Consider the following 12,988-nt stretch of genomic DNA (forward strand, 5'->3'; position numbering starts at 1 on the left):
GGATTTGTTCTCCTCTGAGAAATGAATTGGTTGTGGAATTGAACATTGAATTGGAGTTTGGACAAATTCTATCTGATAACCTAGGATTGAGTTTAGGACCCAAGGGTCGGATGTTACCATGGCCCAAGTATGGGAAAAATATGCAATCCTTCCTCCCAATGGAAGTGGGGAAGAAAACATCGGATAAGGACTTACCGTTGTTGGGTCTGGATCTGGGGTATCCGCGGTGACCTCTGGCTCTCCATGGTCTTCCTCTTGTGGGGAAGAAGGGACTGGGTTGATAGGCAGGGGCAGGATTTTGGAACCTGTCTGGTCTTGGGGGGGCACGATTATATTGTCTCTCCTGAGACTGGCGGCTGGGAAAATTGCCCCTTCTTTTCCCAGCCCTGGGTAAAACCCGAGGTTGAAAAACCTTCTTGAGGGAAGATTGGGCTTTATTTAGTGATGAAAAGAGAGACACATATTTATTTATCTCTTTGATGAAGTCATCACCGAAGAGGAGTCCATCAGTGGGGGAATCCGGTTCTGTTGTGGCTAAGTTAATTAATTGTGGATCCAATTTTAAAAGGATGGACCTCTTGCGTTCAGTGCAGATGGTAGTGTTAATGCCACCAAAAATGCATAGGGCCCTTTGAGCCCAGCCTTTTAGGACCTCTAAATTCACTGGGTTACCCGAGGTATTGGCTTCCTCTGTGAGGTCTAAAATTTTTGCCAGTGGGCCAAGTAGGTCCAAAAATCTGTCTTGGATCGTCCTGAAGGATCGATCTACTCCTTTTTTGGGGTTTTTACCCGTATTATTAAGGTATTTAACCAGTGGAGGATCGATCTCTGGAGTAATGGATAGTTTGTTAGGGATACTAGGTCGTGGGCATTCTGCCCGTAGTCTGTTGCGGGTAGCCTTATCAATGGGTTTCCTTACCCAAAGGTTCAAAAATTGGGATACCTGGGGTTGAGGTTCCCATTCCCCAGAACGGGGGTGTTTAAGTAGACTGGGGTCAAAGTACGGAGTACCCGCACTGTCCATAATAACTGACTTGGGGATCTCAGTTGTTACTGGAGACTCCTCATTCTCAGAGATGTCCTCATACTCGGAGTCTGAATACCCCTCAGAAATCTCCCCTTCCTCAGATGAGGATTGGTCAGGGGAAGTGTTGTAAGAGTCCGGTTTCTCTCTACGGGATACTCTCTTAACCCGGCTGTCATGTTTCTCCTCCCGGGTGGAGGGTATGGGATGCGACTTTTTAGCATCAGTATATCTGCTCTTTGTAGTAGCAGGACAAGGGACCTGATCCTTAGTCACTCTAGACTTTTTATAAGATTTTGAAGGACCGGTAGTGGGCATAGGCCGTTTATGGGAGGCCTTCCCAGATTTCCCCCATCCTTTGGCTAGTTTGGATGTGGAATCCTCCGCGGACCAAAATTGATCCGACGGGGTAGATGGTTCAGCTTTGGGGGATTTTTGGTAATTAGGATGGGACATGACCAAGGCTACTGATTGAGCCACAATTTCAGGTATGCTGGACATTGCATTTTGAACCGACAGGTTCACCATAGATTGTATGGCGTTGCCATCCATAATTTGAAAATTACAATTGGACCCCATATCCTTAGATGTATCCTCGTCGGCCATATTGTAGTATATATATATACTGAATGATATGGAGAATATATATGGGGAATTATATATGTATAGATTAAATTATATATATATATGACACAAGGAGTAAACCTATTTCTCCTATCCAATTCGCAATATTGGATGGTAAATACCGGTTTTTACCAGTAGGTGGCGTCACAGGCTAAGAATGACTGAGATGCACTAGCTAATGCTGACGCGGCCGTCTCCGGAGTAACCAAGTTCTGACTGACAGGAATTTCAGTCACAGAACGTGAGGTGAAAGAGCGCGAAGCTGAGGACCAGCTCACGTGATATCACTAGAAGTCCGGCGGTGCCAAGACCAGCGATACCGAGGGGAAGATTAATGGGTATTTTCTTGAAAGAGGAGTGTATAAGAAACGGAGATAAGAGTGAGGAAGCGAAAGTAAGATAAACCCAGGGGAAAGCTTGGGAAAGTGTATATATGTTATATGTGGTGATAAGAGGATAATGGAACGGACGGCAGTATTGGTATGGTGACAAAAAGGTGATGAAAAACTGTAGAATGTATATATATATATGTATGATAATACTCACAATATATATATATAGTGTGAATTAATGTGAGAAAAAACGTTATAAAAGTATATGAGACAAGAGCAAAATTGATGAATACTTAACTTCTGAGCGGAGCAGCAAAGAAGAGGAAGTATTGTATGTTACCTTGTCTCTTATCACCTATGCTAGCACCTGATTGGTTACCTGACACACCTTATTTGCATATGTAACGTTTTTTTCTATGTACCTTGTGATTATACCTTGCTGCTAACACCTGAGTAGTAAAAGAAGAGTATGCAAAATGGAGCCTCCAGTCTTGTAATAAAATTAGAATTTCCACAGGGTGCAGTCAAATTCCATTGAAGACAATGGGAGGCTGCTATACACAATTTCATAGTGTGAATGGGCCCTAATTGTATAGAGGAAAGACTGCTCTTTTTTGTATCTATTTCTGTTTTCATCTCAAACAATGAAAATGTCATGTGTGAATCTAGCCTAAGGAGCTGGACTCTAGACTTTGATTTTTCTTTTGTCCAGTGAGCTTGCAATAATATCTTCCGGGAATCAATAGGTGCCCATTTTAGTATCTGACTCAAGCAAGCCCTTTGCTGTCATAGCAACATCTCTATAAAGTGTTGCTTTATACTAGTTACTGGTCTACCCACACTTATGCATTGATTTCTATGGGGGATAAAAGAATACACAGTGTATCTTATAGATATACCGTAGATACATTTTCTACCTTTTAGAAATTATTAATATTATGATGAATAGGTATATCCGTTTATTGATTTGATTTATTGTAATTTATTATTATGTTGACATAGTCTAGTGCAGACATAGGCAACCTTCATCACTGCAGATATTTTGGACTACATCTCCCATGATGCTTTGGCAGCATTTTGGCTGAAAGAGCATCATGGGAGATGTAGTCCAAAACATCTGCAGTGCCAAAGGTTGCCTATACCTGGTCTAGTGTAATACAGTATGGCCAATAAGTGCAATATTTTTGACAGCCTTTAGTAAAATTATAAAGACCTATATTGATGCGTAGACACTGTTTGGTGTTTGGTAGCGATAATGCTGTACCGGCATTGTGTGCTATGAGATAATTTGCTATGCCTTCTTGTTTCCATTATCCCGCTACTGTCCCTGGTGTGTTCCTCCTCCTGGTTCTTTGTGGTCAATATGCCACGCTGCAGCTCAGCGAATCGCTGGCCGCAGAAATGTCCCACCTTGGCCAATGATTGGCTAAGCATCAATGTGACGTATTGAGCCCTCACAGCAGTCTAATTCCTGATGTTGGTGCTCATTACATCACTGCCACTCATCCCATCACTAACCACAGGTAACCAGAAGGAATAGTGCATCAGGGATCGCAGCGTGACAATGGAGGCACAGGGGGAGCAGAATTGTTGTTTTTCATAATGGGCAAATTGGAAATGTGGCTAAAAATAAAAACCGTATCCCAGAGTACTCCTTTAATCTCATACACATTACTGTTTACAATTTAAACATAGCAACTCTTCAGGCAACATTTGGGTAGGGGACATGGCACATTATTTTTCTTTATAAAGTAATTTCAGGATTGAGTTTATTATGTGGATGTGGCATATAATCTATTGCCATCAGTGTTTTTAATTTTTTTGACAAGGGAGAGGACAGCGCCTTGTGTGATTCCGTGGGTATAATTGCCCACTTTTATCCCCGTGTGACGTGCGCTCACCGGGGGGACTTTTGGAAAAGGCATATCACCCCTCCGTGTGGGGTCAGACGGGAGATTTCAGGCTGCAGCGTGAAGGAACTTGATGTGTGAGGGGGGAAGGGTGAAGCAGGGGTGTGGAAATTAAAAAAAAAACTACTTGTCCAAGGGACTAAAGCGGAACACAATCTACTTGTCCCTCAAGAAAATCCACTTGTCCTGGCAGATAAAATAATTTTCACCAAAATAGTCTGATCCCCCCCCACTAGACCACCAGGGATGGATATAAGATCCTTTAGACACTGCTGACAGCGGTAATCTAATGGTTTAATAGGCGATCGCAGAATGTCAGGATATTAGCGGGGGGAGAGCTGTAGCTCCTTTTACACCAGAGCCAAGCCCAGAAAAGTCTAGATGTAACTTTTTGATCACCTTATAAAAAATTTCTCATATGAAGTGACCAAAAACGAGCAATTCTGGACTATTATTTACATTTACACCGTTCACCGTGCGGTTTAATTAACATTATATTTTAATACTCTGGACATTTCCACATGCAGCGATAACACTTATGTTTATTTTTGTACATTATTTTTATTTAAAGAAAATTGGAAACTTTTATTAGGAAAGGGGCTTATTCACATGTATACGCACTTTAAAAAATATTTTAATCACTATTTTTCAGTCTCGATAGGGACTTATGTGGGGGGGGGGGGGGGTTCTGCTTCTCCAGTTTATGTGCTGCATTTTGTGTCAGAAAATGCTGGAAGTTGCATTTAGTTACTAGATAACTACAACTCCCAGCATGCCCTGATACAGCCTATGATTGTGTGGGTGTTGCAGCATGTTGCACTGTATAGTACAGTTAAGGTTATTGTGGGACATGCTGGGAGTTGTAGTTTTGGTTTGTGTCAGCTGCAGAGCCATAGGATGTGTCAAGGAATACTGGGAATTGCAGTTAGTAACTACAACACCCAGCATGCCCTGATGCAGCCTATGGCTCTGCAGCTGACCCGAACCAAAACTACAACTCCCAGCATGTTGCACTTTATAGTTCTACAGTTTAGGTTATGGTCCAACATGCTGGGAGTTGTAGTTTTGGTTTGGGCGTGTTTGTCTGCATCCGTGGGGCTCTTGGTCGTCGGCTGAGTATGAAGGGGGCAGGATTCTGGGGGTGCAATTTAGTGCGGGTGCCACTAAAAATAAATAAAATTAGATGGCACAACTGCCCTAATGCCCGACGTGACAGTCCGCTCCTATACAAAACATTCATGCATACACATATCATACATGCACCAGCCACTGTCCCCATATCATACATACAAACACCCCTGCCACTGCCCCCCCCCCCCCCACATTATACATTACATACACACATACACTCACACCCTACATATACACCATACATATGCACACATCATACATACACTTACCGCTGCCCACCCCACATCATACATCACATACACACATCACACTTAGACATTATACACACATCAAACATTACATAGACATCATACACACATACACTCACACCATACATATCCACCAGTGTTTCCCAACCAGGGTGCCTCCAGCTCTTGCAAAACTACAACTCCCAGCATGCCCAGGGCATGCTAGGAGTTGTAGTTTTGCAACAGCTGGAGGCACCCTGGTTGGGAAACACTGATATACACCATACATATGCACACTTCATACATACACCTGCCGCTGCCCCCCCATCATACATACACACACCATTCATATACAACCACCCTTCCTGCCGCCGCCTGTATTCTCTGTCTCCTCACCTGAGCCGCCATGAGTGGACATCAGAGCTGTAGTCCCGGCTGGTGTGAGGTGAGATTTCCGTCCTCCCCCTCCCCCCCCCCCCCTGCTCTGTGTTTTCCCCGTGCAAACAAGCAACCTCCCCGTGGTGGATTAGGTCCTGTGGAGACAGATCAGGGGGAGGGATAGAGCTGTGTGCGGGGGATGGAGCTGTGCACGGAGCTGTCTCTCACCCTGCTGTGTCTTCTGAGCTGCGTCCTCCATCCTCCGGGAGGGGAGATAAGGGGTCTCTGCAGTCAGCTGGAGGCCGCCGCCCCCTCCATACACTCTGAGTGCTGGTGTGAGGTGGAGACTTCCATCGGCTCCTGCGCCTCACACCGACATTAAAGAAAAATAAGGGGGACGTCTGTCTGTCCCTGCTCGCCCGATACAGGACTAAATCTATAAACAATTCACCTGCCCGGCACCCAAAACTACTTGTCCCGGGCGTCGGGCTATAGGATTTCCACATCCCTGGGTGAAGGCTTGACCCATCACCCCTCTCACATCAAGGAGCCTTGGGCATCTATCAGCCTGTTGCTGGTTCACCGTTTGCCCTTCCTTTGGAGCACATTTGGGAGAGGTATGCACAATATATGTGACTATTTTTACCATACCGGACTCTATCTGAAATTTGATCTCAGAAGGGCAGCGCCGCTGCAGAACATCTTTTTCCTTCTTCAGCAATCGTAGCAGCTAGTCTCTGCCCAGGTAGGAACTGAGCAAAACTGGCAATTAGAGATGAAGGCTCTTGATTGGAAGTGATTATCAAGTGTCATGAAACCTATGTTTCTGTTGATCTTTAATAGAGGTGCAGTTGAGGCAGTGGGACATTTAATGGGTATTTCCATCTTGACAGTTACAGGGTTTTTCTTGAGAGCCGAGGAACATGCTCTCAAATCATCCAAAGTGCATGAAAAAGTGCAAATGTGTTACAATAAAAAAAAATGCACAAAATATACAGTCTATCGCAAGCCCTTCTCCAAAATTAGAGAGCCCGTCCATTATTAGGGCGACCTAATAACTATGTATAAATATATCAGGGGGCAGTACAGAGATCTCTCCCATGATCTATTTATACCCAGGACTGTATCTATAATAAGGGGACATCCTCTACTTCTTGAGGAAAGAAGGTTTCTACACCAGCACAGACGGGGTTCTTTACTGTAAGAGCAGTGAGACTATGGAATTCTCTGCCAGAGGAGGTGGTCAGGGGTCTGGATGCATTTTTTGAGAGTAATAACATTGCTGGTTATGTATACTAGATCTATAGGGACAGAACGTTGATCCAAGGATTTATTCTGACTGCCATATTTGGAGTCTGGAAGGAATTTTTACCTCTAGTAAGAGGATTTTTGCCTTCCTCTGCATCAACTCAGTAGGGACTCATTAGGGTTATAAGTTGAACTTGATGGACTCTGGTATTTTTTCAACCTTATGAACTATGTAACTAAATGGGCTATTCTACACTGTTTTCATATTTACTATAGAAGCAAATGGGAGTCATGGAAACTGCATAGCACCACAAGCAATGCTGTTTCTGTAACTTCCAAGTTATGGAAACCGTGTAGCTCACTAGAGTGCTGGCCCCAGAGGTGAGACTTACATCTCTCGGGCATTTATGGCTTATCCTTTGAATACACCATAAATGTCAAGAAGGGAATTAACAGCAGTTTTTTTTATTTTTTATTGGCCTACAGTATGATAAATGACCTGCCTTTAAATGTAATGCTCCAGTCATCAAAAATCTACTTTTTATATCATAAAACTAGCTAAATTGTACAATTAAAACGGATAATTTACAGCAGAATATTCCTAAATATTCTAGTAAATGACATGATGTTCACTGTAGATGCAATTCATGTTAACTGGTTTGCACCTACACATCTCATGGCTGTTCAGGTTTTCTTTTCTTCTATGATATTTCTATGTAATGATAAATCCTTTACTAGGTTCTTTTTTGTAAAAGTACTCCTTAGCAAGCTGTCCATCTGGCTTTGTTCTCCAGCTAATAGGTTCAATCTCCATATTCTCCTGACACTCACAGAAAACCTCTGCACCTAGGGACATTACTGTTCAAGACCGTAACCATAGTATAGGATAGTAGGACTCCATTTGCATCTGTACACGAAACACAATCTGTTTGATCAAGTTTGATCTGCTTTGTACCATCTATATGCCTTCCAAAGCCACATTTTCATTAGGTTCAACAACTAATGTATCATTAGAAGAGCAAGATGTCATTGACCTTGGCAACCAGTCTGATTATAGCAATTGCCCAGGGCGGTGAACTGACCACCTAATTTGGGAAAACTTCATTGAAACAAATAGACTGCCCTTAGGGATAATAATAAAATACAATCCTTTAATTTAGCTACTCAAAAGGTACATAACAGGTAATAATGGTAACCATATGACAAAGCAGAAAATCTCACACGTGGCTAAAAAATGTGATAATGTGATGATGTGCATGGAAGGTGTTAGTGGGGTAACCGTAGGATTGGGTTAAGATGTTGCTTCCAAGTTTTCAGATGGAAGATGGGATATAGGAAAAGTGCCCACCCTACACAATTCAAACCCCCCTTGATACTGTCCCTACCTTCTGAGGGACCCATCTCCTTAATAGGATGGCCTCAACCACGGTGACGTTCCCTTCCTGATACTAATGTGCACAGGATAAAATAAAAAATGGGGAAGGGAGGCAGGAGGGATATGCCCAGATGTATAAAGATGTTAATTGAGGTATAGATGGTTGGATTCAAGGTAAGTATTGTAACCGTATCAGGAAAGTTCCCAGTGTAGAAAAAAAAAGGTGAAAACCAAATATATATGCACAAATAAAAATGTAAAAAGTTCACAAAGGAGATGGTTCGGCACTGCTTAGGTGTCCTGGGATCTGTGTTAGCAGATGGATACTGGTGTAGCTGTATGCCATAGGCAGTGCTCAGATATATAAGCAGTGTTCAAATATCATCCATAAGAAGAAAGAAAATATCGGCACTCACCACATCGGCTTGTAAGTCTTCTTTATTCAGACATACTCACATATGGGGTACAGGAGAGAGGGGTGGTGGGGGGACAATGGATGGCGACCGAGCTCCTGTTTCGCACGCTTGGCGTGCTTTGTCCGGCCATGGCCGGACGAAGCACGCCAAGCGTGCGAAACAGGAGCTCGGTCGCCATCCACTGTCCCCCCACCATCCCTCTCTCCTGTACCCCATATGTGAGTATGTCTGAATAAAGAAGACTTACAAGCCGATATGGTGAGTGACGATATTTTCTTTCTTCTTATGGATGAAAAATTAAAAAAGCTTGACCCTAATAGATAGCGGGTATAGCTATAACAATTTGCCCAAATATTAGACAGAAAATGTTATCTGTTCATAGTACATGTTGTCTGTCACACATCATATATTGTCAATCCTAGACAGCAAATGTTATATAACCACAATATGTTATCAATCCTTATCAATGGTTATAAATGATAATTCTCCCATCCAATTTGAGTGTACACTGTACAGTGGTGCGGATTTTGCGCTGTATAAATGAACTATTATATATGCCATTTCTGTACATATGCAGCTGCACATCCTGGAGCTAAGACAGTAGTTCCTTTAAGAAAGGTGAGTTCTAGCCTGTTCTAGTGGGTGACATCTGTTTTGATAACTCCACAGTGCTGTTCAAATTGAATTTTGCTCCATCTCAGGCCTGGTTCTGGTTTACTTTATTGGCATGGAAGTTAATTTTATCTGACAGCAAGTGTTATGCGTGGGGAAATACCAAAATGCCAACACTGCTGCTCTTCTTTAAATTCACACCATATGCTGTAGATCATATAGCACAAGTCAACATAAATCACGATAACATCCAAAGTGTATACAGAGACCATTGTTGTGCACAACCTTATTTCCTGTATCCTCATGTTAGCTGTGGATATGAACATTTAAAAGATTTTTGTAGAAGAAATAATGTTCCAACATTGTTTGTTTTCTTCGTCCGGCAGCACAGCTTACCAGATACTCAGCAATGTTCATTTTTCTAATCTGGCTGTATCTGTTTTTGTACATTATTATTGGGACAACCATATTGCTTCAACTAATGCAGTTGGAGATTCTTTACTGCGGCCATATGGACCATAAGAAACAGTAGCCTGGAATTGAGCCATTAACTTCTAAGGGAGAGTTTTCCTAGGCATGCTCGGCAACCTGTGCAGGGAGAAGGAGGAGGGTAGCTGTAACCTCCACCTACTCCAAATGGTGTATCCTGTGTTATCTATATATCGATGTCCCCTTTTCATTGTATTCCTGCTTGTGATAAGGCTTGGATTACTAAACACTGATCTCTACAAGTGAAAACAGTGAGAATGTTTTAAAAATATCCCCAAAAACTCAGAAAACATTTTTAAATGTAAAAAACGTAGAGGAAATGTGTCATCATAAAAGGGATGTTTTTGTTTTAATTCAAGTTGGACCAGTTTTCAAATTGATTGTCAATGGGCTCACAGTTTGGTGGATTAAACTGCCATTTACCCACTAATCCATATCATCATTAGCAATCAATGTAAAAGCTGCACCGATCTTTGGTAAAAGTGCCGTGAAATGTCTGCGTGGTTTTCATCGCTTCCTTTTACTAGAGGTAGCCTTGTGATTTGGGCTCTACTGTTGCTAAACGGCAACCTGCCGTTGCGCCACTGCTGCATTCCAGGATAAAGTAGTATGGTGGGTGCAGCTAACCAATTATTCATCCACTTTATGTATGGCCGGCTGGCTCTGTACAGGGAGGGAGGGGGGGTTATGCAAATTAACCCTGTGGCCAGCTGGCTATGTACAGGGAGGGGGCAGGGTTATGCAGATTAACCCTGCCACGCACGGATGTGCTGAGCAGAGTGCTCGCTCTCGCCTGTATTATACAAAGGCAGAGAGGGAGTACTATGCACTGCCTATGGCCAGACTGCATTTCCGGAGTTTGGTCACTTGCCATTACAAGTAGGAGACAAACATCTGAGCTTCTGACCCCTGGTGGCCAGATGTATACAGCAGAAAAACTAACATAAAACATGTTTTTTTTTTTTTTTTTATGCAAGCCAATTACAAAGGCTATCTATTTGGCATAAGGAATTGAATATTTAATATCTTTTTAAATGACAGTGCCCATTTAAGTTAAAAAATACCTGCTAACATTTTCCAGAAATTCAGGTCTTTTCATTCTTTGTTCCCAAATGCAACACCTGCCACAGTGCCATATCATGCAGCCGTTGTGCTTCAATCAAAAAGTTATTCACTTTGTTTACTTATAACTGATTAATTTCCATACTGTGGGGCGTCTGTCACCCTTAGGCTAGGTTTTCACACAGGTTTCTTTTGGCGTTTGTTTGTTTTTTGTTTTTTTAACTGCCACTACAGAATTTAAGCCAAAGTCAGAAGTGGATTCAGTAGGAAGTAAAAATCCTAATTTTATATTTCCCATTCCTTTTGGCTTTGGTTTAAAACTGCAATGGCAGTATTCCAAAAAATGCTAGAAAAAAAACCAGTGTAGAAACCTAGATAATGCTCTAATTGTGAGAAAAATAAATGAAAAAAAAAATATATGCATACAAACCAGTTTACACTATTTTACTGGCTGCCTTTGGAGGGTCTGCTGCACTATTGCACTGTTACCGTAAGCATTGATGTATACCACCTGACTAGAGGAATAAAATGTTACTGTTTTGGCCTCCGTTGGGTAATGGGGTCCATGGATAATTTACTGTTTACACCGGGAGCTTTCCTGAAGCACACAGTATACGTACACTACTACATAAAGTTATACAAAGAGTAGTCTGTGAGTATTGCTAGATAGAAGTACATTTTCCAGTACTAACTATGCTGCTTTTATTTTTACAGGCCCCGGAACTGACATGTGACCCTATAAATGAAACCCTTTGCCAAATCTGCTGTCAGCAAGCGGACAGTGATACTGTTTACAGCTTATGGCCCTTTCATGAATCCTGCACCAATGTCCTAATCTTGCGATGACTGTTAGCAGAAATCCTTCAAGCTCAAGTAAAGTTCCTTCCAGGATAATCTGTGCATCGCCCCCCCCTTCCCCTCCGAAGTACAAGTATGCAAAAATGTCTGTACAAGATGAGAACATAGATGGATGTCCTCTTCTTGTGGGCACGGTCTTGTTATGCAGTGGTGTTTGTCAACAGATAGATCCTAGCTGCCATGCGTCACCCCCACCCCCCACCAGCTATAGACCTAAATCATGCTGTTCATTTTTAGGGGAGGATCACATATATGAAATCTTTATTCTACTTTTTTTTTTTTCCCAGTTTTCCTTTTTTTTTTTCCTTTTTCATTGCAATCTGTCAGACAAACCTTCTGATAGTATTTATGAAAGTCAACAGTCAATCTACTGCCTCTCCATTATGCCAAAAAGGCAACATTTTCCATTGAAGACGCTTTACTTAATACTCTCATTTCTGTTTGAAACTTTTTGTTTTGATGATGCAATTCAGGGATAAATATGTTGCTAACATGGTACTACTTCCTGTCACCCAAACCAAGTGTATACTGCTGTATTTAACGAATATATCCAGAACAGTGAAGTTTATACAGTTTGTTCCTGGTTCTTTGTTTAGTTTGTTTTGTTTTTACGCTTTTTATCACCAAATGACCAGAATGGGTTTAAACCTAGGAGATCAGGCAGACATAGCAGTGTATTGGCAATGTTGTGTATGCAGGTGTACCAAAACAACCAGGATTACTGTACATGGGGTGCGTGTACCAAGCAGTGCACTATATGGGTCTTCCGTCACTTGGCTTTGAATAGTATATTCTACATTTGGAAACCCGTGATTGAAGAATAAGGTAATGCCCTTAAAGAGGGATTTCAGGTTACACTATTACCTGGAAAGCACAGTGCTGCTGAAAAGGCCCTTCCATATTAAACGTCAACACGTTTGGTCCATTATTTTTGTACTGGTTTCTTTGTTTTGGGTTTTTACTTTTTGTTAGTTTTAGGGGGGCATATTGTGAATGAACATCAATGGTACATTATTGCAACTTGGTATATAAAGTACAGACACAAGTGATCTATATATATATCTATATCTATATATATATATATATATATATATATATATATATATATATATATATATATATATATATATATATAATATTCATGCTGTACTTGATTGATATATGAAGACTTTTTCCTTTGCATTATGGCATTATGACTATAAATATATAAATATATTTTGTTATGTACAGAGATGAATCATTATGCATGAGTGTTAGGAAGAAGACGCAAACTAGCTTTTTTTTTTTTTTCCTCCACAGAAA

The 12,988-nt window shown here is 41.6% G+C and overlaps 1 protein-coding gene across 1 annotated transcript in view; it reads left to right on the forward strand.

Moving 5' to 3' along the window:
* Positions 1 to 12,746, forward strand: part of FOXO3 (forkhead box O3) — a 98,416-nt gene extending 85,670 nt beyond the window's left edge. Inside the window, exon 3 of the mRNA XM_056566265.1 lies at positions 11,543 to 12,746. The gene's annotated coding sequence lies outside the window, so the exon portion shown is untranslated. The remainder of the gene's footprint in view (positions 1 to 11,542) is intronic.
* The last annotated feature ends 242 nt before the right edge of the window (positions 12,747 to 12,988 follow it).

This window comes from Hyla sarda, chromosome 3 (assembly GCF_029499605.1).
Source record: "Hyla sarda isolate aHylSar1 chromosome 3, aHylSar1.hap1, whole genome shotgun sequence".
Lineage (NCBI taxonomy): Eukaryota > Metazoa > Chordata > Amphibia > Anura > Hylidae > Hyla > Hyla sarda.